Source organism: Lathyrus oleraceus, chromosome 7 (assembly GCF_024323335.1).
Source record: "Lathyrus oleraceus cultivar Zhongwan6 chromosome 7, CAAS_Psat_ZW6_1.0, whole genome shotgun sequence".
Taxonomy (NCBI): domain Eukaryota; kingdom Viridiplantae; phylum Streptophyta; class Magnoliopsida; order Fabales; family Fabaceae; genus Lathyrus; species Lathyrus oleraceus.
In genome coordinates this window covers 162,512,942-162,535,239 of record NC_066585.1, presented here as the reverse complement: position 1 = coordinate 162,535,239, position 22,298 = coordinate 162,512,942, and the positions used below count along the sequence as shown (strand labels likewise).

The 22,298-nt window shown below is 35.5% G+C and overlaps 1 long non-coding RNA gene across 1 annotated transcript; it reads right to left on the bottom strand.

The window, feature by feature from the left end:
• Positions 1-12,553: 12,553 nt before the first annotated feature.
• Positions 12,554-14,108, bottom strand: LOC127108520 (uncharacterized). The gene is made up of 2 exons (XR_007796056.1): positions 13,171-14,108; positions 12,554-12,867 (listed from the first exon to the last, which is right to left on the bottom strand). It is a non-coding gene; the product is annotated as an uncharacterized LOC127108520 (long non-coding RNA).
• Positions 14,109-22,298: the final 8,190 nt, after the last annotated feature.

Genomic DNA, 22,298 nt, shown 5'->3' with positions numbered 1-22,298 from the left:
TTTTAGCATCAAATTCTTTTTGCACTTTGGAGCATAAACTAGTGAATACAGAGTGAGACTCACTCTTGTGCTTTAGGAATTTCACCCATGTCCAGCGACTGTAATCATCAACAATGACTAGTCCATACTTCTTTCCATTGACTGATGCTGTTTTCACAGGACCAAATAAGTCAATGTGGAGAAGTTCCAGAGGCTTAGAGGTAGAAACAACATTTTTCTTTTTAAAGGATGTTTTTGAAAATTTTCCTTTCTGACATGCTTCACACAAAGCATCTGAAGAAAACTTCAGTTTAGGTAGGCCTCTGACTAACTCGAGTTTATTTAGCTGAGAAAGTTTCCTCATGCTAATGTGGCCCAAGCGTCTATGCCATATCCATTGCTCTTTGTGAACAGACATCAGACATTTAACATTTTGTTCTTTTAAATCAGAAAGATTAATTTTATAAATGTTGTTTTTCCTCTTGCCTGTGAAAAGGACAGAGCCATCATTCTGATTAATGGCTTTACATGTTTTTTGATTAAAGACTACATCATAACCGTTATCACTTAATTGACTTATGGATAACAAGTTATGCATCAATCCTTCTACGTAAAGGACATCAGATATAGAGGGAAGAGTATCATTACCAATAGTTCCGGAGCCTCTGATCCTTCCTTTCTGATCTCCTCCGAACCCTACAAATCCAGCGTCTTTAAGTTCCAGACTTTGGAACATAGACTTTCTTCCCGTCATGTGTCGCGAGCATCCAGAGTCCAGGTACCATGACTGGTGTCTGAACTTTGCTGCATAGGATATCTGCAACATACACAATCTTATCTTTCGGTACCCAGAATCTCTTGGGTCCTTTCTGATTAGTTTTCCCAGAGTTTCTTATGACTTTGGGTTTTCTAGCATTTACAAATTTTTGTTCTTGTGTGTGTGTATAGTGATATGAAAATGGAGATTTAAGTTGGTCACTAGAAGAAGTTTTAACTTCCTTAGGATCATACCCAATTCCCTTTTTATTGTTCTGACTGACTCCATAAATCATGGATGCCATAATACTCCTACCTATTCCATTTTTCAGAAATTCTTGAAAGGCTTCTTCGTATTCAAAAATAATTTTATTTGAAGTTTGTGGTGCTTGAGACAACGCTTCTTCTAATTCTAAGCTTTTTCTTTTTGCTCCATCTCTTTCTAGTGTTAAAGATCTGATTGTATCTTCTCGCGCTAGAATTGTCATCTCAAGCTTGCCACATTCTTCAAATTTTGCTTTAAGACAGCCTTTTATGTTTTTAAGCTTTTGTTTTAGTTTCTGATATGAGCTAAGAGTTTCTGACAAGCATGATTCTAGATCAGATCGAGAGAGTTCAGAAAATACCTCTTCAGATTCTTCATCTGAGCTGCTTCTGGATGTGGTAGCCATAAGTGCCATGTTGGCCTTTTCATCAGAGTCAGATTCTGATGACCCAGATTCACTATCATCCCAGGTAGCCATTAATCCTTTCTTTGTCCTGAAGGTATTTTTCTTGAAACTTTCTTTTCTAGGATTGTCTTTCTTTAGCTTGGGGCATTCATTTCTGTAGTGACCTGTTTCTTTACATTCATAACAAGTAATATCTTTGTTAGTTTTACCTTTGAAGGTTGATTCTGATCGATCCCCTCTGGGTCTTGATCTTCTGAAGTTGTTGTTTCTCTTTTTCCAGAGTTGTTTAACTCTTCTGGTCAGGAGGGACAATTCTTCTTCATCATCAGAATCTTCTGGTTCATAGTCATCAGTATCTTCAGTTTCTGCCTGGAGAGCTTTGGTTCTGTCAGGTTTGCGTCTTTCATATCTGGACTTTAATGCTACGGACTTGTTCCTTTTCTGAGGCTCATCTTCCTCTAGTTCTATCTCATGGCTTCTGAGGGAACTGACAAGTTCTTCAAGACTTATATTGTTCAGATCCTTTGACAGCTTCAGAGCAGTAACCATGGGTCTCCATTTCTTTGGCAGACTTCTGACTATCTTTTTGACATGGTCTACAGTTGTGTATCCTTTGTCTAGAACCTTGAGACCTGCAATCAGAGTTTGGAATCTAGAGAACATTGCCTCTATGGCTTCATCATCTTCCATTTTGAAGGCTTCATATTTCTGGATAAGCGCCAGAGCCTTTGTCTCTTTGACTTGAGAGTTTCCTTCATGAGTCATTCTTAGAGAGTCAAGTATGTCTTTGGCTGTTTCTCTGTTGGTGATCTTTTCATACTCGTTGTAAGATATAGCATTTAGGAGTATGGTTCTGGCCTTGTGATGATTCTTGAAAACTCGTTTCTGATCATCTGACATCTTACTTCTGAGAACTTCAGCTTCATCCTCTGTGACAGGAGGTTTGTATCCATCTGTGACAATGTCCCAGAGATCAGTATCATAGCCTAGAAAGAAACTTTCAATTCTATCTTTCCAGTAATCGAATTTCTCTCCATCAAAGACAGGAGGCTTAGCATTGTAACTATCCTTTTCATTTGTGTGGGCCATAGTTTTTCTTTTTCTGGATCTCTCTACACTGTTAAGTGTTTGATTAGAAAATCAATAACAGAGCCGGAGCTCTGATACCAATTGAAGGTGAGAAAAACAAGAAAGGGGGGGTTTGAATTGTTTGGAAAATAAGCGCTTTTTCAAAATGAAAATCACACAAGGATTTTATACTGGTTCGCTTATAACACAAAGCTACTCCAGTCCACCCGGCCAAGGTGATTTCGCCTTCAACAAGGACTTAATCCACTAATCTTGAAAGATTGTTTACAAACAACATCTAAGAGAAAGATCTCTTAGTCCTCTCAAGTCTACAGACTACACAGAGTCACTTGAGGAAAATAAAACAATAGATGAAAGCTTATGTAATCTAGAGTGCTTCTAAGATAAGCAAATATTACAACAATAAGAACAAAGTATTTCACGTACTAAGCAAAAGCTTCGTGAAGATTGAGAGAATAAACAGTATTTTTTTTGTGTGTTGATGTTTCAGTAAAATCTTGTTGTATATGTTGTGTGCTGAATGTTTATTTGCAGTCCTTTATATAGAAGAGAAGGATCCGTTGAAAAATCATGGCAGATAATAACTCTTGAATAATAATTAGTGCCATATCTTATGTTGCTTGTTGTCAAAGCAAATTTCACTTCTTGAATGACTACTTACCACAAATAGTTCCTTATCATTTGTATTTTTGGAGTTAACGTCTCTTCCTGTATTAGGAAATCCATTTCCATAACTTTATTTGAAGTTAACGTTACTCTTCCTTATTTAGCAATTCCATAATCAGAGTCTTCATGTTTCTGGAGATCTTGGAATCTGCTATCTAGCTTCTGATGTTGATTTTTTGAGTTCTGATGATTTCTTCAGATAGCGCCAAGAGCTTCTGAAGTTTGACATACTGTTGTTCAGAATCAGAACTTCTAGAGCGTACTTCTTGTTCAGATGCTTCTTATCTTCTGATAATTTGTATCTGATCTGGTTCTGTATCTGATGACATCATCAGATCTCTTCCTTCTTTCTTTAGAACCCTGCACACTTAGAAACTTTTCGTTAGGGTGCCATTTTTGGTTTCATCCTTTGTTATCATCAAAATCATGGAATCTGTTGTAGAACAATTTTTGTTCTTACAGGAACGACGGTCGAAGATGGAGGTGGCGCATCGGTTGAAAGACGGAAACATTATTGTAATTTTCGAAGGGCCTTAGCGGGGTTCCGTTGTTTGATAACTATGATCTCTCTCGAAGTTAAAACACCTGTCGATGCACTTTCGTCAATAGCATTTGGCGGATTTAGAGTTGGTGGAGAGACAATATTTTATTGAGCCGCTGGTGAGGCACTTTGGAACTCAGCTTGCCGCTGTAGACTCAGGACAATGTCGGCAAAGGATGATTGGTCTTATCTTTAACCATAGTTTCGACCTCGATTAGAGAGCCCACATGTCCCTAAAAGATAGAAGTATTAGATTTCACGATGAAAAGAAACCCATAGTCGGTGGAGATAAAGGTGGACGAATACCTGAAGAGCCACAAGGGGTGGAGAAGCGGTAAGAGTCCTCTCTGAATCACGAGGAGTGAAAGCTTCCTCGATGTCATATTGGATTGTCGGGTTCGAAGCCGTTTGAGCCACCTTCAATGGAGTCTTCTTGGCCTGAGCCTTTTTCCGCCGCATAGAAGTAAGGGGCATTTTGGGCGGTGCTTTCGACGTGGGAAAAATGTGTGAGTGCACACTTCCGTTAGACTCCTCAGTTTCCACTACAGGTACTTCTTCAGGTACCTGAATCTCAAGATGGGTGAAAAGGTAATGGAAATTACTAAGGTAAAAAACTTTTTCATGATGTTGATGTGTAATACCTGCGAAGTGGGGGTTAAAGGTGCTCGTTGCTTCTTCGAAGGCTTGGCTAGAGTTGGCTAAGTTGAGGGGATGACCCTCTTTCGACCCTGATAACAAAAACTGTTAGTGATGTACATCCCCAGGAAAAGAGGAAATGAAATCAATGACATATACCTTTTTTAGGCTTCGTCGACTTGAGAAGTTTTGATTATTGGGCCGGGAGCATTGACGGATGGAGGCGGAGGTGGTATATCACCGGCGAGGGTGGAGAGAGCGTCAACCATGTTTTGGAGAAATTGGTCACTAGGGAAAGAATGACTCTGGTAGGAATTCCACTATTCGTCGAAATCAATTATTGTCAAAAAAGATTGTTGGAATTTGAACACCGGAATAACGGTGAGTGGATTTACAGAAACAAAGACAAGCTTTGTGATCTTCAACATTTAATGATCGACCGGACCATACAATATCAGTGACATGCGATACCAGAGGTTTCAGAACCATCTGACTTAAACCAAACTGGCGAGCCACCAGATTTGGTTGATAGCTCATGAAACCGAACCCCTTCGACCCTGGCTCAGTTCTGTAGGACAACCAGGTCGGAGTCAAAAAGGCTCTCCATATTGAGTTCGATTGTGCTGCAATCTATGGAGAGCCACCTGGAAAAGGATCTTTGAACAACTTAGGGCTGAAGGTTCGATCAGCAAATGACGCCATACCAGGAGAGAATTTATCTACTTCAATGAACATATTCAAGTACTTCATGAAGAGATGTGTGTTGGGAGTCTCTTGGCAGGTCGTCAAATCCAATCTAGCCCCTTTGATCGGTCGATCTTCAGTTAGCCTCACGATACAGTCCGACACGGGGTATCCCAGCTGATATTCAAAAGTGACATTTAACCATTGTTGTAAAAGCCATAAGGGACCCGACAGATTCAAGGCCTTGGGAGTGTTGGAGAGAAATTCTAGTTTCAGGGTTGCCAACCCCAAAGTCTGATATAAGGAGGCTAGCACTAATTTACCTAAAGACACCTGTCGACCCTCATGAATCTGGATTGCTAGGGAAATCTAGCTTTTTGCTATCTGCAAAGATCCAGGACAGAATACGTAGTATGAAATCCATAAAGTAAGGAAGGTTATATGTTCTTCATCAGACACCTCGACGGAGTCCTTGTTGTAGTGATCTTCGATGTAATTTTGGAGACTGGCTCGACTGAACGAGAAGGTATTCTCCGTCGAAAGTGTGGGGTCGAAGATTTCCCCCAACGGCGAAAGACCGGTGATTGCCACCACATCGAAGAGTGTGGGTGTTAGCATCCCACAGGGTAATTGAAATGTGTTGGTAGAACCTTCCCAGAAATATAGAGATGCCAGTAACATGCGGGGATTAATGCGATGAGTATACCTCAATATTTGAATTAAGTCGAAGATCCCTGCATTCCTCTATTGATCTTGTCGTTTGCACTGAACCTTGTTGAGCCGCGTCAGGTACTCTTTGTTTCCAGGAGTAGGCATAGACCTGAAGACTCTGGCTTTAGCCTCCATGAATATGACGTCAAGTACGACGGATTTTTCGAAGGCAGGAGGAGTAGCGGGTTTATATCCAGGAAAAAAGGTTGCAACAGCCTTCAGTGAAGATTTTGGCTCAGCGAGAGGCCCATGAAACACACATAGTTTTTTATCAACCACAAAGGGAATTAGCATCTGGCGCAGCCAGTTCTTCATCACTGCTTCGTCATAAAAAGTGGGTTGAGGGATGTGGTTCATGCTTTCTTTGGTAGAAAGTTTAAAGGCAATGAGGTTATTTTCGGTAGCATAGGTGGTGAGTTCTTTGATGTGGGAAGAAGAAGCCATTTAGAGATGAAGCAAATGGGTTGAGTTTGAAGATTATGGGTGATAGATTGCACTGCAGAAGTTGTTTGAAGAAATGAGCAAGAAGTATGCGTGGTTATGGAAGAAGAAAAACGTTTGAGGAGGAAGAAAGAACTATTTATAGTCTGGCAAGGTGAACATTCGGGCACCGATCGATTGAATAATGGCTAGCGAGGAAGTGGTGAGAGAGTTAGTGGGTTCGGTTGAAATCCCACGACCTAGGGATAATTGCTAATGATGGTGGAGTGTCTGGGTAACTGCGCCGTAGGAAAATCATCATTGCAGTTTAGGCCATTAATTAGTAATAAGGCGGCTAGATGAAATTTGAAAAAGGAAAAGGCAAGTTCCTCGATCGACAAGCTCAAGTCAAAACCATCCTTTTCAAGGGGAAATTTGTTAGCTGGAAAATTTCTGCCAAAGAAGGCGAACCCACTCGACTAGGAAGCCCGTCGAAACATCATCGACAAGAAGCTGGACAATCCATGGGTCGACTCCTAGAGTCTCGGTCGAAGTCTAAAGGTCTCCATGATGAGAGTGATCGTGGACGGCCAAAGAACGTCGGCAGTTGTCACACCCCATTTTGACCCTGAATCGTCGATTCAATATATTCATCATAGTTGTTGCATCTCTACATAGTATAACATGCATTCCATATTGCATAGTGCTTAAAATATCAGTCGAAATAAATTTTGGATCTACAGGCTGACCGGTTGAATCAATTTTCAAATTTGCATCAAATCAGCGGGCGGAAAATTTCAAAATAAGGCTTGCAGACATCAGTTTTATTAATCTACGTTTCTCGTAGTTTAATCTGACGTGCTCAATTTATTTTTTGGCTAATTTTTCGGTCATATTTTGATCCGTCTGAGCGTTTTAACGACGCGTTTTCCATTTCAAAATTTGACAAAAAAACTTGTATGTTTTCGAGAAGTTTATTTCGTGCTAATCATTTTAATACAGTAAGTTCAATTTTTCGAATATTCTTGCGCCCTATTTTTATTTATTTTAATTCTTTTTAATTTTATTTTTTTAGTTAAAATACCAAAAATATAAATAGAATTTTTAAATAATCATTTTGATTTTATTTAATTCTATCAAAAATATTAGAATTTCTTATTTCATTTTATTTCAAACTCTTTTTAATTACTAAACTATTTAAAGGGACATTTTGGACTTAATTGATGAATTTGTAACCCTACTTGTTCACTATAAATACTAACTCATGCTATTGGCCAAAAGGGAGCAAAAGCATAGACAAAAAAAAAAGCTTATACAGGACGCTGAAGAGAAACGAGAAAATCTCTTTTTCAAAACCAAAACACCTATTGGTACTGTTGGTTTTTGGCTAGATCTATCATTTGTTTTTTCTTGTTCACGTTCTACTGTTTGTTCTTATCCTTGTTGGCTAGATCTTCCATTTTTTTTCTTGTTTACTTTCTACTGTTGTTCTTGTTATTTATATATATATATATATAGAATTTCAGTTTACACAAGAGTGGTAATATATATATTTTTTATATTATTTTTATTTCTTATATACTTATATATATGTGTTACTGTTAACTATATATTGCTCTCGGTTAGTTCTATATTCTTATGTATATATTATTATAATTTTAGTTTTTCTATTACTTTTGTTTATATATATATATATATATATATATATATATATATATATATATATATATATATATATATATATATATATGTTATTAATAATTTTATTTACGGATAATTCTAAATTTTTCATTTATATGTTACGGTTACAGCTAATTTTAGTTTTTTTTCATATATACGTTACCTTTTGTTTTAATTTTCATATATATATCTATTTTTTTATATAGTTTTTTTATATGTATATACTTTTTCGACTGTGTGTTTAGTGTATATATATATATATATATATATATATATATATATATATATATATATATATATATATATATATATATATATATATATATATATAGTTGTAGTGGTTAATATTTATTTTTATATTCTATTTTATTTTAATTCTATTTTGAAACTGTAGCATTTCATTTTTATTGTGGATAACGGGTGCACATTGTATTTAGATTTTTATTTTTTGATTATTTTGAGTTGATGTAAAAATTTGACACTACCGTAATAATAATAATATGTTGATTATTTCTTGGTTTATTATTGTGTTGCAATCTCGGAGTTAAAATTCAATTTAATTTTCAGAAATTGTTTAGACGCATAGATTCAGTTGGTTCAACTTCTTATAGAGTGGTCCTAACATGAACCCACTCTAAGTTAGTTTAGAGCTAAATTCAGTTTACTCTTGATTTCGGTTAGCTTTCAGTCCCGTGGCTTACTCTTGGGCCTTCTTACAATGAGTTATTTTCTTTTGCGTGCTCACATTTACTTGTTTGCATTTCAAGTACCCTTAAATCACTTCAAACCATTCTCAATTCAAATCACTTCAAATCATTTTCATAAGTAAATCTGAAGAAAAAGATTACTCTGGATGGAATATCCAGTCGTAATCCCGAATATTAGACACAAGTTGTAAGAGCTTGTAAGTCATATGTATTTGTCTTCTCCTCTAAAACACTTGTAAATATTCAAACTTTTCTTCTCAATAAAATTGGAAGAAAAAATATTACCTGGATGGAATATTCAGTCGTAATCCCGAATATTAGGCCCAAGTTGTAAGAGCTTGTAAGCCATAAATATTCGTCTTCTCTTCTCCACACTCCAATATTCAAATCATTTTCATAAGTAAGTTGGAAGAAAAAGATTGCCTGGATGGAATATCCAGTCGTAGTCCCGAATGCTAGGCCCAAGTTGTAAGAGCTTGTAAGCCATAAGTGTTCATCTTCCCTCCAAAACACTTTTAAATATTCAAACCATTTTCTTAATAAAATTGGAAGAAAAAGATTACCTGGGTGAAATATCCAGACGTAGTCCCGAGTATTAGACCCAAGTTGTAAGAGTTTGCAAGTCATAAGTACTCGTCTTTCAAACCCAAAAATACATCCAACCAATCAAACTCTTTTTCGCCGTCGTGCGATTAATCAAAAAACCTGTTTATAAACGAAAAACATCTTGTCTTAAGATGATGTAAAACAATGCTTCGTCCACAATTCTTGAGTTGACATAAATGACATTTTTCCGAATGTTGATTTGTAAATCCATTTGATGTGTGGTATACGTCTTCTCCTCATCTGTTTTGGGTAAAACAATGTTTTTCGTCGATTAATACAATATAGCTTTCGCTAAAATCGACCAACAAACAAACATTTTTCAACCTAGAACTACGTAAGCCTTTAGTTCTCTATTGAGATACGTAGGAGCAGGATTGCGAAATCTTGTCAGGCCCATTAATAAAAAACTTAGGTTTAGTCCCCTTCGTTGTAAAAAATCCAAAAACATTTTCTCTTTTCCTAGTACTCTTTCCCTCATAATAATTTTAGAAGCCTAACATTTCTAAGTTAACACTAACGCGCACAACTAACCTAACGGTTCCCGTTGAGTACAACGGATGTGAGGGGTGCTAATACATTCCCCTTACGTAATCGACTCCCGAACCCTGATTTGGTTGCGACGACCATAATCATTATCGTTCTTTCTTGGGTTTTATCGATATTTCCCCTTTCCTTTTTAGGAACAAATAAAGTTCGGTGGCGACTCTGTTTAGTCCATCATTGCGAGCGTGCGATTGTGCTTCGCTAGGTCGTATTCTCATTTTTTCGAGGTGCGGCAGCAGTTATCTACGTACGTGGGAGAAGTGGGCCGACACGTGTCATCTCAAGATAGGTTCGTAACCCCCCGACGGTTACTTTTTATTAGTATTTAAGCAAGTGTTAGGGCTCATTTTGGAGGTGGCATTTTTAGTATTTGCAGTAGGAGTATACTTGAAGTACCAAAGCGTTTACGAGAAAAGAGTCATCTCCCTACAAAAAATGTACCTTTGCCTCCATTTACATTCATAAGTCACTTAAACTTACCAAATTGTCTTTACTTTATTGCTTTATTTTTAATACATTTTCGATTGTCATTAGTTTTCACTACCTTTCTAATTCATCAAGAGTTATATTTACTCCTTTTGAACGTTTCAAAGACATTTCTCACCAAAACATCATACGCTCAAACACTAAGTTCAAGACTTTGTAGTCGGTCTTGCAAGTAACCCTCTAATAGGAAGGCTAGAGATTATTAACGAACCAACATCCAGTAGAAATAAAATTCAGTATTAATAAGTAGTCAATAGTACATGACAATCTTATCTTAACTATCCCCAATTCAGAATTATTTTCCTAATATTATTCGTAAATTTCAACTTAGGTTCCCTTAAATCTAAGACCTCCTCACTTCTTGTCAATCACTTTCCCAATCATTTGTAAGTCTTCAGGAATAAGAATGTGATAAAATTCATGCATGAAAACCATAACTTTTTCTCTCAAGGAATCGTAGAAAATAGCATAGAACATAGTTGAACACAACAAAGAAACACTTTGTTTCTTACTCAACAAAACATCCACTAGAAATCCCTCTGATGAGCGTATTTTTATCTCTTTACATATAGCCAATTGGGTTAGCATGCCCATTAGGTTTTCCAATAAACCCATAGCATATCCATTCTTGAACAAAATGAATCTTTCCATAATAAATCACGCAGATTGTGGAACAAAATAAATATTTCCACAAAAATAATTTCCAAAATCAATCAAGCAGAATCTAGAACAAAATAACATACATTCCAGATATGATTTGTTTCCAAAATATCGCAGAATCTTGAATCATACAAAATCTTTCAAAAAATAATGCACTAGTGGATAACGGAGTCATGAAGTCTCGACAACTTACGTATCATCTTACTTAACATTTTGTCGATAAAAATAAGTCAATCCATATGAAATAACAAACTCTCCCATTTGGCAATTGTTTATTGAGCAACAAAATTAAGTTTTATAAGCATCGTATCCATAGAGAGTAAAATGGAGATTTCAGTGTTGTAATACGTGAAAGTAAATAACATAAAGTAAAATGGAGATTTCAGTGTTAACAGTAAGAAAACTTTCTAGGGGTAAATTTTGTCATTATGTATTTATCATGCATAACCATATGTCATTAATATGCTCTTTTACTCAACTATTAATATTAGCACATGTTATACATATTTATTTTCAGTCTCCACGTCGTGAGATCAGTACATTACCTGATAGTTGATATCTCAGTCTATTAACCAACATGGAGTATTAAGTTCCAACAGTTATAAAGTAATAAGACTCCATACCAATCATATTATAGTACATGCAGATACCGAACCTAACCATACCTCTAGGAATTCGTATTCAATAGATGATTATCTTGGTTCTAGTCGTGACAAGAATCTTTCGATGTAGGGTCACACCATAAAAACAAGTTTTAGGTAGCAAATCTAAAATACGGATTAAGATTAAATAATCATTGTCATACCCCAAAATTTACCCCACCTTTCACAAGTTCATCTAGGACACTAACCTTATGCATTTGCATATCTTGATAAGCATTCATCCCATCTACATATCCATTGTATCATAACGTATTCCACTTGCATTTGAAAAATATAAAATCATGGGTTCAAGGGTGTTCACCAAGGAGCATAGTGGAAACCCTAATTCAGGGAGGTTGCATCTGATTCGGTTGGTTCATTGAATGATTCAGTTGTTTGGTTAAGACTCATGGTCCTGATTCACTTATTAAGATTCATCCCAAGTGGTACGTGTACATGATTTGTTGCTTGGTTGGTGTTCTTTGATTCATGGCACTGACATAAGTCGTTCGGTTCAGGATGTTGTGACCCATATTCGTTGTCCAGGAGAAAATACATATTTTTTATCAACTGTTGACTTTTTGGTCAACCAGTTGACCAAAGTCAACTATCAATCTCCGAATTTTTAATCGTGTGATCCATGATCATTCCACCAATTTCGAATTAATTCTAGAAGTTTTGAATGGATTTTAAAGGTTCAAATTTGATTTAATTCAAAGTTTGATTTTTGATATTCAAATCGACTTTTGAGAATTAGTTTGAATTCATAACCATTTCCTCATTTTCTTTTAGCCGATTAAATTTTAGAAAACATTGTTTTAATTACGAATTAATTTTGACATTTCTTTTGTTATTAAAATTTCGTGATTTTATTAAGTGAACCATTTAAGGCCAATTTTTAAATCTAAGTCCACTTTTTTTTATAATCCATTCATTATCCCAAATTTAAACCAATTAACCAATTTCATATCAAATATCCAATTCAAAAACCAATTTAATATCCATATTAATTCACTTCATATCCATTATCTAAACCAATTTAAAGTCCATGCTCATCTAATCCAATTAAAACCATAATTCAAGTCAAACCAAACCATAGCCATTTCATATCCAAATATTAAAATATCCATTGACCCAAATATCCCTATCCATTTACAAAAATAATTCAAAATAGTTATCCAAGCTCCATTTGAAAAAACCAAATTACAAAAGTCCACTTGATTAACCCAGTTACCCATCAGTGAACCACATCCTATCACCCTCCATAAGCCCAAAACGCAGGTGATAAGCTGCCGTACACAATAACGCAGACGACGGTTGCGGTAGCAAAACGATGGAACTCCAAACGTAAAAACGCAGAAGCGCGTAACCCAAAACGACGGCAAGAAAACCTGAAAAAGAAACAGTAGCCGGATTTCAAATGAGTTCAAAATAACCTGCATAATGGACGTCAACAAAAAATTCCAATTCCTTAATAAAACATGATTTCATTTAACAGTGATTACGTTTTCACTTGAATTTCAAAGCAATTTGGCTCCAACTAACTTCTAAATCTCTAACTGAAATGTGAATTTCGGGTGAATGTACATTTCAAACTCTAACAGAAATAAACATTGAATCTAACCAACTCATAACAGTTCCTAACCGATTTTCCTAACAGAATTTGGAAGAAAATAAGTCTATATATAACTCACCATTCTGATTCAGAATTTCTCCACCGCCATTATTCAAAAACCATCACCCTGCAACTTCACTTCTTCACCAACTCTTCATCAACTATTCAACCCTCTCCGCACCAACCTCACAGAACCCTTCGAACTAACCTCAATCTCCCAAGAACCCTCAACGACAACCCAATAACGAAATCAGAACAACACAAAAGCAGAAGAGGCAGAAGAGAAGAGGAAAAACGGTGAGCAGAAGATATCAAGGGAAAGGGAGGAAATTCGATCTCACATGTTGAAGGGCTGATCATCTTCACGCTTCAATCTTCACCTCCTTCGCGAATCAAATTCGCGGCTCTCCCTTCACCGCCATACGACACGCGAGTCCGAAATCCATCCCTCATCTCAAGCCAGCATCGTGAGGATGTAAATATTTACTTCCCGATTAGCCACGAGCAGAAGAGCAAACCAAACGTCGAGGTTTTGGTCCGTCGCGTTTTCCGTCATTTAAGGGTGAAACTCGAGATCCTTGCGCCGTGAGTGTAAGCCATTTGACCGATTATTTTCGACGTGAGGAACTGTACCGATTTCATTCTTCTTCGTTGCACTGGTTATATGCTTCGCGGTGAGGAAGACAGATTATTTAGGTATCTTTCGGATTCTTTTTCTCGATTGAACAAGATGGGTGGATATCTGAGGGTAAATCCGGTTTCTAGGGATAGAGATTATCCAGCGTTTGTTCTTCTTATCTGCGGATCCCAGGTTGCGGATGGGTTCCGAATTCTGGGTGTTGAAGTGGGTCTTTCGCCCCACGATTTCTTGGCCCAACCAGGCAATCCCTTCATACCTCCCTTTCCATTAATAACACCCCAGGCCTATAGCTCATAATTTAATCCCCATTAATCATGATTAGGTCCTATTTAATCTATTCATTCTAATCCATTTTTTTATCTTGATGTTGTTTTGTTGATTAGAATGAAGGTAACTCATAATTTCCTTTTTAGAGATATTAGGATAAACTCTTGATCTTGTTAATTAGCAACTAACATAGTTTTGATTAATTAGGTAAATAGAATTAGAAATTAGGTTTAATCAAATTCTTTAGATTAGATTTAATTTTTCTTCTTAATTTTCCAAAATTAATATTCTTTGATTAACCATTTTATGATTAGGTTTTAGTCATTAGATTTTGGTTATTTCATTTTCGGTAGATTAATATGGTTAATGTTGGTTTTACCATGTTTAGTACCTTAGGCTAATTTTTCACTCCATTAGATTTGGGTGATCCTAGTCATTAGATTCAATTCTTGAATTTAGATTGATAATTTTTCATTCGATTGATTGTGATCCTAATGCATGTTGTTTAGGTAGATTTTAATTTTTATAATTTAATAGCCACTTTAATTGTCCATTTTATCGTTTATTTGGTTTATGATCATTTCATTGTAAATTGAAAATCCCATTTCAATTTAGGTAAAGAATACTTTGTATGTCTAATTTCATTTGCCTTGATCATAAGATATATTTTTGATTACTTTTCATTGATTAATCCAGTATCATTCGAATCGATTCTAACCATTGTATGTACTTACATATTGTTGCATCATTTCTATTCATTCGATTTTATTTCATGCTAATTCGTTTGTTACTTTGTGTCCACGAGTTGACTTGGAGATGCAAGCTCACTCTTAGATAGCCATACTCCTAACTATTCCATTTCATTCAATAGCTTTGTATTGTTTGAAGTATCATGTCACTTGTATGCCATTACACATGATACATAGTTAATAGTTTGGTAACTTGCATTTTTTGGTTCATTCCCTTTCCATTGTATTGTGTGGATCCATCCCCCCATTGTGGGTCAAATGTTCCCCCATCCCTTAATCATGTAATATCTTAGATTTATTTCTTTCTAGATAGTTTACTATGCATATTAATAATCAAAGATAAAATACAAAACGATAAACCAAAGCATTTCAAAAGAAATAAAAGGTACTTGATTCAACGTCAAGTTTTTTTCCGAATAAAACTCACACCATTGCAACGCGAATACTTGATCCAACATAAAGTATTCTCCATCCACTCCAAGATCCATTATTCACATCTCTTTTCCACTCCCTTCTCGAACTCATTCTATCTCTCACCTCCATTCTTCACTATTTTCATAATAAATTCAAACGCTTAATCCAACATCAAGTTTCCTTTTTCATAACAAATTGGGATGCAAATGGGGTGTACGTGTTTGTACACAACACTTAAGTAATTGGATTGTCGGCCGTACCTAGCCTGAGGACCCGACACTTGACTTTCCCCCTTAAAACATCTAATGATTCAAACAAGTTAGATCTAGGTGCTAGGAGGAAGAAAAAGAATAGTTAGGACTTCATCGTTCTCTCGATTCTGAAGTACTTTGATCATTGATCGTACTTAGTCAAGGGTCGAATACTTGTCGCCCTCTAAGTTCCAACGATTAAACTTGCCAAACTCCTTTCATAATCAAATATCTTTTTTGGATGAAAAAGAGTGGTTATGATAACTTGTCCTCTCAACTCCCGAGTTATTGGACCGTTGACTGTATCTAGCCAAGGGTCTAATGCTTGTCTCCATGCATAAAATTGACCCCAACAAATCAAATCATCTTTTGCCTTAGTGCACCCTTCAAAACCTTTCAATAAGGACATGTTACTTTCGTTCTACCGTGAAAGAAGCTTAAGCCTCCATGTATGAGCAAGTAATGTTTAACTGCTAGAGTGCGAACCAAGCGTATCCACTTTACCGCAAACAAGCAAATACTTTCCGCTCCCATGACAGAGTACATAAGCAAGTGAGTAGTAGCGCGCGAACATCAATACTGTTCAGTAAAAACAACCAAACAAATATGCCATTTTTAAGCAGAACTACGAAGTTTTGACTTCCCTATTGCACGTATGGGGATACGTAGGCACGAGGGCCTAAATCCTTGGAGAGCACACTAACTTAAAACTTATTTTCTCTCCCACCTTATTCTCTCATCTCATTCCCAATAGCAAGCAATTTACAGATAAATAAACATCCATACGCATTTGATACGAGTAAGTGGTTCCCATGGAGTACCATGGATGCGAGGGGTGCTAATACTTTCCCCTTGCATAACCGACTTCCGAATCCGCTCTTGGTTGCGAGAATGTTTCTCTCATTTGGGGTTTTATCGTTATTTTCCCTTTCCTTTGGAATAAATAAAATCTGGTGGCGATTCTGTATTTTTTTGTGGCGTTTCAATCATCAATATTAAAGCATGAGTAGAAATGATTAGAACATCGTGAGCTATTTAATAAATGAATAAAATTACTACATCTAACCCCTAACAAAGAGATTTCTAGCTACGCTTACTCATCGTAGCCATAAATAATCCCACGAAGCTGAACTTGGAAGTTTATCTCCCCTATCATTTGAGTAGCACTTCGACCTTCAGGCTCAGTCTCTTATTCTCCTACTGTTGACCAAGGTGAACCTACTCCATTTTGCACTACCTCACTCCACCTAAACTCCCCTTGCAATGAACTGGAAATCTTTATTTATAGGAAAGATTTTGGACCCTCTGCTAAAGCACTGTTGTTGCACCTAGTGTGCCTGTTTCTTTTTCATTAAGCAATGCTAGATGTATGACAGGTGGCCCTAGCCTCCTTGACTCGCTAAGCGCATCGCCTCAACACTTAGCCCATAAACCCTTGCTTCACCCTATAGTACTTAAAAATGGAAATTCCATGTGGTCTTCTGACTGCACTTAGTGCATCTATGGATGGTCCTAGAGAGTCTAGACTTTTAGGGTTTTGCTATGGCTTGGTCTTTGCATGCTCAATTGTGATTTTTTAGTCCTTTTACTAGTTTTCAATTAATACAAACTAGGAAATTCTAAACAGGTGTTTTCTCACTTTTCATAGATAAATTGAGGGTTATTGTATTGATTGCTTGTAAATTAAGTTGATATGTACATATGTATTTTAGGCAAATCTAAAACTTATTATCATATATGTTTAGGAAAAAATATAATTTGAGCACTTCTAGCACATCAGTCATCAAATATGTCTAACATTAAGATAAATTGACCAAAACACAATCCAGACATTTAATTACCAAAACCAAACCAAAAGCACAACCGCACAAGTGGCTTTTATCCCCTTATTATCCTCAAAAGGGAAAAAGGAAAACAAAAAGCAGCAATGAAAACAAAAGAAGGGTATATAACCAACATACAAACCAAGAAAATATTCAAATAACTCAACAGAAAATCAACAATCCAAAAAGCCAAATAAACTAAATCAAAGTGACGGAGTAGAAGAGTCACTACTGGGGACATATTCAATAACATTGTCATCATCTTCATTTCTAGAGTTGGACACATTATCATAGCCATACTTGGAAATTCATGAGACCGGTCTAAAAGAGTTGCAACATTGTCATCACCAGGATTAGGAGGTAGAGAAGTGAAAGCTCCAACTGAGTGAGGAGTGAGCATCATGATAATCCTTTCTCACACAATCTTCCTAGTAGAAGATGTTGTGACGATATCTTGTAAGTATTTTTCCTTATGAATCAAATCCTTGAGAAAATGGCTTCTGATAGGCCTTGAGAGAGCAGCAACATCTATCATATTTTCTTCAATACTCAGATTATTATCATCAACGGGAGTAAGAAGCGCAACGAAAGCAACATATTTCCTACACAACAACTTGTAAAATGTATGGTCATGCTCAAATAAGTCGATATAAGATATTTGGCTTATTTGTTGTTATCAAGTATACTCGAGGATAAAGGAATATAATATTGGACTATATAAGGGTGAAATATTGTATGTCTTTTGTTCAATATAGATATGAGGGGAAAAGGGTAATTATATGCATGATCATTATCATAGAAATGTTATGTTAGATCACATGACAATCTCGTCACTTGGTTAGCAATTATGTATTTCTAGATACCGATCATTGTTTATAATATTAAATAAGTTATTTAATATTATTATCAATGTTACAAGAACCTACAGGATCAAACACGTAGAGAACTAATAGTGAAATGAATGATTAAATTAAATAGGTGAAGGAATTAAACAACCCACGCAATACAAAGATAAGGGGGAGAACAAGGAAAATGGGAAAGACGAGGAAAATGATGTAGAAGAAGTAGATGATGATGATGATGATGACGAAGGACTTGAAGAGTTTGTGAAGAAAGTAGTTGATAAGTTGAATATGGAATGCCCAAAGGAAGATGTTGTAACTAAACCAAAGGAAGCTGGAGAAAAAAGAGAAAAGACTGATGAGGAAGAGGAATATAATGATGAAGAAACTCATGTAGAAAATGTGCATGTGAAAAGAAAAGAACCTAATGTTGCTAAAGAGGTTGGAATAACCCTAGAAGTTGTAGAACGAATAATTACAAACAACACACTAAGTAGGAAGGATCTGCAAATGTTGGGAATGGGAATGTTGCACCCAGGTCCCGATGTGGCAGAAAGTGGACCAGAATTGAAGATGACAAATCCTAAGAAGAGTTTTGCAGTGCTAGGAGATCCAACCAAAATGAAGAGCCCTGAGAAGAAGAAGAGCCCAAGGAAAGCTGAAAAGAAAGACCACGCCTCCGATGTGACATAAGTTATCACACATCATATCCCAGTAGGGCATCAAAGGACCTTTGATTCCTCTCCAAAACCTAAGAGCAATAAGATGAAATTATTTATTATTATTGAATATAAGATTGTGTTAGAGAGTCAAGAGGTAGAGGCAAAAAAGGCAAGAAGGAAGAAGAAGACAAAAAGAGGAAGACATATGAAAAAGCTAGAGGACCAAGGAAGAGTACTAGGTTTCAGGCCTAGCTAGTATAAATCATCTAACAAACCACCATTGATCAAATGTTGTTTTTGTTTTTGTTTTTTAAATCTTTAGGTTCTTATGTGCCATAATCCTTTAGATTTACAATGATGGCATTATTCTTTCTTTAAGCTTGGGGTGTGGCACATATATTGGTGTCATAACTTCCATGTTGTTATTATCATATTTTGATTAATGAAAATATTTTATTTTAATAGTTTATCTTTGTGAAAAGAATAACATAATATAATAAATAAACAAATAATTAAATCTTTCATCAACATAATTTATTAACTATAACAAAAAAAAATTAATTTGGATTGTTGAAAAATATTGGAAATAAAATCTTAATAATATAAAAAATTAAAATATTATGCATTGAATGTAACTTGGCAAGTGATGAACCCCTGTCACCTCATAAAAAGTCACTGAAGTAGTTAACCTTCTAAGTAGTTTGAATGGCTTTAGAGTATGCAATAACTTTTGAGTTAGGATTTAGTTTATGGGAGGAGAATACTAGTAAATAGGGTTAACAAAAAGGCACTACTGCATTTTCTAATTCATGTTAAAAAAACAATAGAGGAAGAATAAGAAAAGGAAAAAAGAACATGTTGGATTAGTTTATGTGCCTAATGCTGGAGGAACAATAAGTGTTTCATTCTAAGTAACATGTTAGACTTATTACAATTGAGAGAGTGTGTCGGGTGAAAAGATAGAATATCTAGCAAAATTGAATTAAAAGTAATGCACGTAGAATAATCAGGTTCAAAAGGAACTAAAAAGCTCTGTAATAATTGAGCTAGTTAATTACCCGTTTTGAAACAAAAAGTTAGAAGCTTGAGCCACATGACAGAGTAACCAGGCTAGGATTTAGGCTTACAATATTCAAAGAAGACTTCTACCATGATACTTGGTGTCATGGTTTATTGAGATTGTATTAACAAGTCGATTTTCAAGTTAAAAGATTGTGAAATTACATGAGCAAAGAATACAATCTTTTAACTTGAAAATCGACTTGTTAATACAATCTTTTAACAATCAATTTATTATTATTCTTTGCTCATGTAATTTCAGAATCTTTTAACTTGAAAATCGACTTCTTCATAAAAGATTGATTCTAAGGTTGGTCAGTTTTTTTATATACAAAAAAAATCGTAGAATTTAGCGTGGAAGATAAAATGCACAAATATAAAAGAGAAGAAATAGAAATATCACCCCCAACATTTATATTGGTCCGACCTTAAACCACACATCCAAATCCAGTCCCCAATAGTTTCCTCGTGATATTTCCTTTAAAAACTTTGAAATGCATTTGAGGTTTTCCATCAGGCTCAACCCACAACCTCCTTACACCAAGTTTTTAGACATATTCAGCTTGCAACTTTTATATCACTTAAAATATTACAATAGAGCTAAGCTCATGTATTAAAATTGAAACACCATATGATTTAAATAACAAAATTATATAATTCTACTTTAATCCTTTTCATTCTCTTAACACTAAGATGGTGACAAGTGTATAAAAATATTTTATATGAAGAGAATGAGTTAGGAAGAAGAGTAGTAAATCAAAATTGTGTTTTGGAATAGTCACAAGAATTCTTTATATATGAGAAAAAATTTGGCTTAAAAAAAAATAATCCATGGGTTCTGGATGTTCTCTTATCAATTTGCCTACGGTGCTAATCAATTAGACCTAGAAAATATGGAAATAATATAGCCAGACTCATTTCCTGATAGATTAAAAGAACTTCTAATTGATTAGATGGATAGTTCAACCTTTAATTAGTTAGATACAAGTTCTAATCGATTAGAGAGCTAAATTTCACTTTCCTAAATTGATTATGACGCTTCCTAATCAATTATTTTGTAGTCATAAGCGAATTTTTTTAGAAAGATTTTAAAATAGATGAAGTTTAGTAAAATATTGTGTGTGCGTGCGCGCGCTGTCATAGTACCTTGAGAGCTACTAATACTTAATTACAAGCTATTTATCATAAAAAGATAAATATACATTAAGGCAATGATCAGGTGTGCTTTCACGAGGTTTTAGTTTCTTTGATGTTAATATTTTCATTTAACTTTATTTGCTCTTAACATCAGAACTTCCCGAGCTGAGCTCTGCTTTTTGATAACTTCAAAAAATTTCTACTTTGATGATACTCGTGATTAATTTAGTTTTGTTCCCCTTTATCATCATCAAAATCTATTATACTTGTTAAGCATATAGAGTCACAATTACCCCTATCATAGAAGCTTAGGGTCACATGAAAGATTTCCACTATGAAGTGTTTTACTTACAAGATAAACATTTGTGTGTATTTCTGAGACCACATACTCCCACTCAACATAGTGACATCTCCCCCAACCCGGAGGCCTCTGAAACTCCAAAGATAGACTTTTTGATTGTTGGTTTCAGCAATTCTGTAACAATCCTAGATTTGTGCTCGGTAGCAAGGATTTAGGGATAAATTGTTTCGAGCCAACCAAACAGTCCAATATAACTTCCCGAATTCGAAGAGCGCAATCCAAAACTATCACCGCTGAAGACTGACGAATAGGTGGACCCTTACTAGGGAGTTGTGCATTGGAGCAAGGCAACACCCTCGTCTAAACTATTGGAGTCAATCCAACAGCCTCCTGCATTCCACGCCGCACTCAATGAGAGTGATTTCAAGTGCCATTCATATATAAGTATGATTGTGCGGCACACCAATGTATGATTCATTCATTTTTGCCAACCACATCTCTTTTATCTCATTGACTTAAACGTTATATTGTTAACCTTACGAGTAAAACCCCCCTTTTCACCTATTGAAAACTCTCGTCATCATGTCGAAGAGATTATGTAGCGGATTCCATCAGCATATTACTCATTTCCAATTATTCATCGGAATACTTCTTTCATCGTAATTATCAGTTTTAATTTCTTTCTCTCATTTCTAACGGAATAGCTTTGGAATAGCGTTGATCCGTCCTTGTTGATTGTACAAATATATATCTTCATTTTTAAATGCAAAGGAATCGAAGTATGAAACAAGATTGAGTAAAACAAAGAATGAGACAAGATCAATAATCAAATCAAATAATGTGAAGTGGTCCGTGACATGAGATATTACAATCATTATCAGCTTTCTTTATGCAACTTTTGTAATGGTGTCCCTACATGTTTACAAAATGTTAAAAACAACTCATACCCTGCAATGTTTGTTTAGTCATAATTCAAATTTGATACTAGTGTAACGTGCTTATCTGACATAGAAAAATTTTATTAGCACACTTTGGTTATTGTACTATTAGAATCTCATTTAT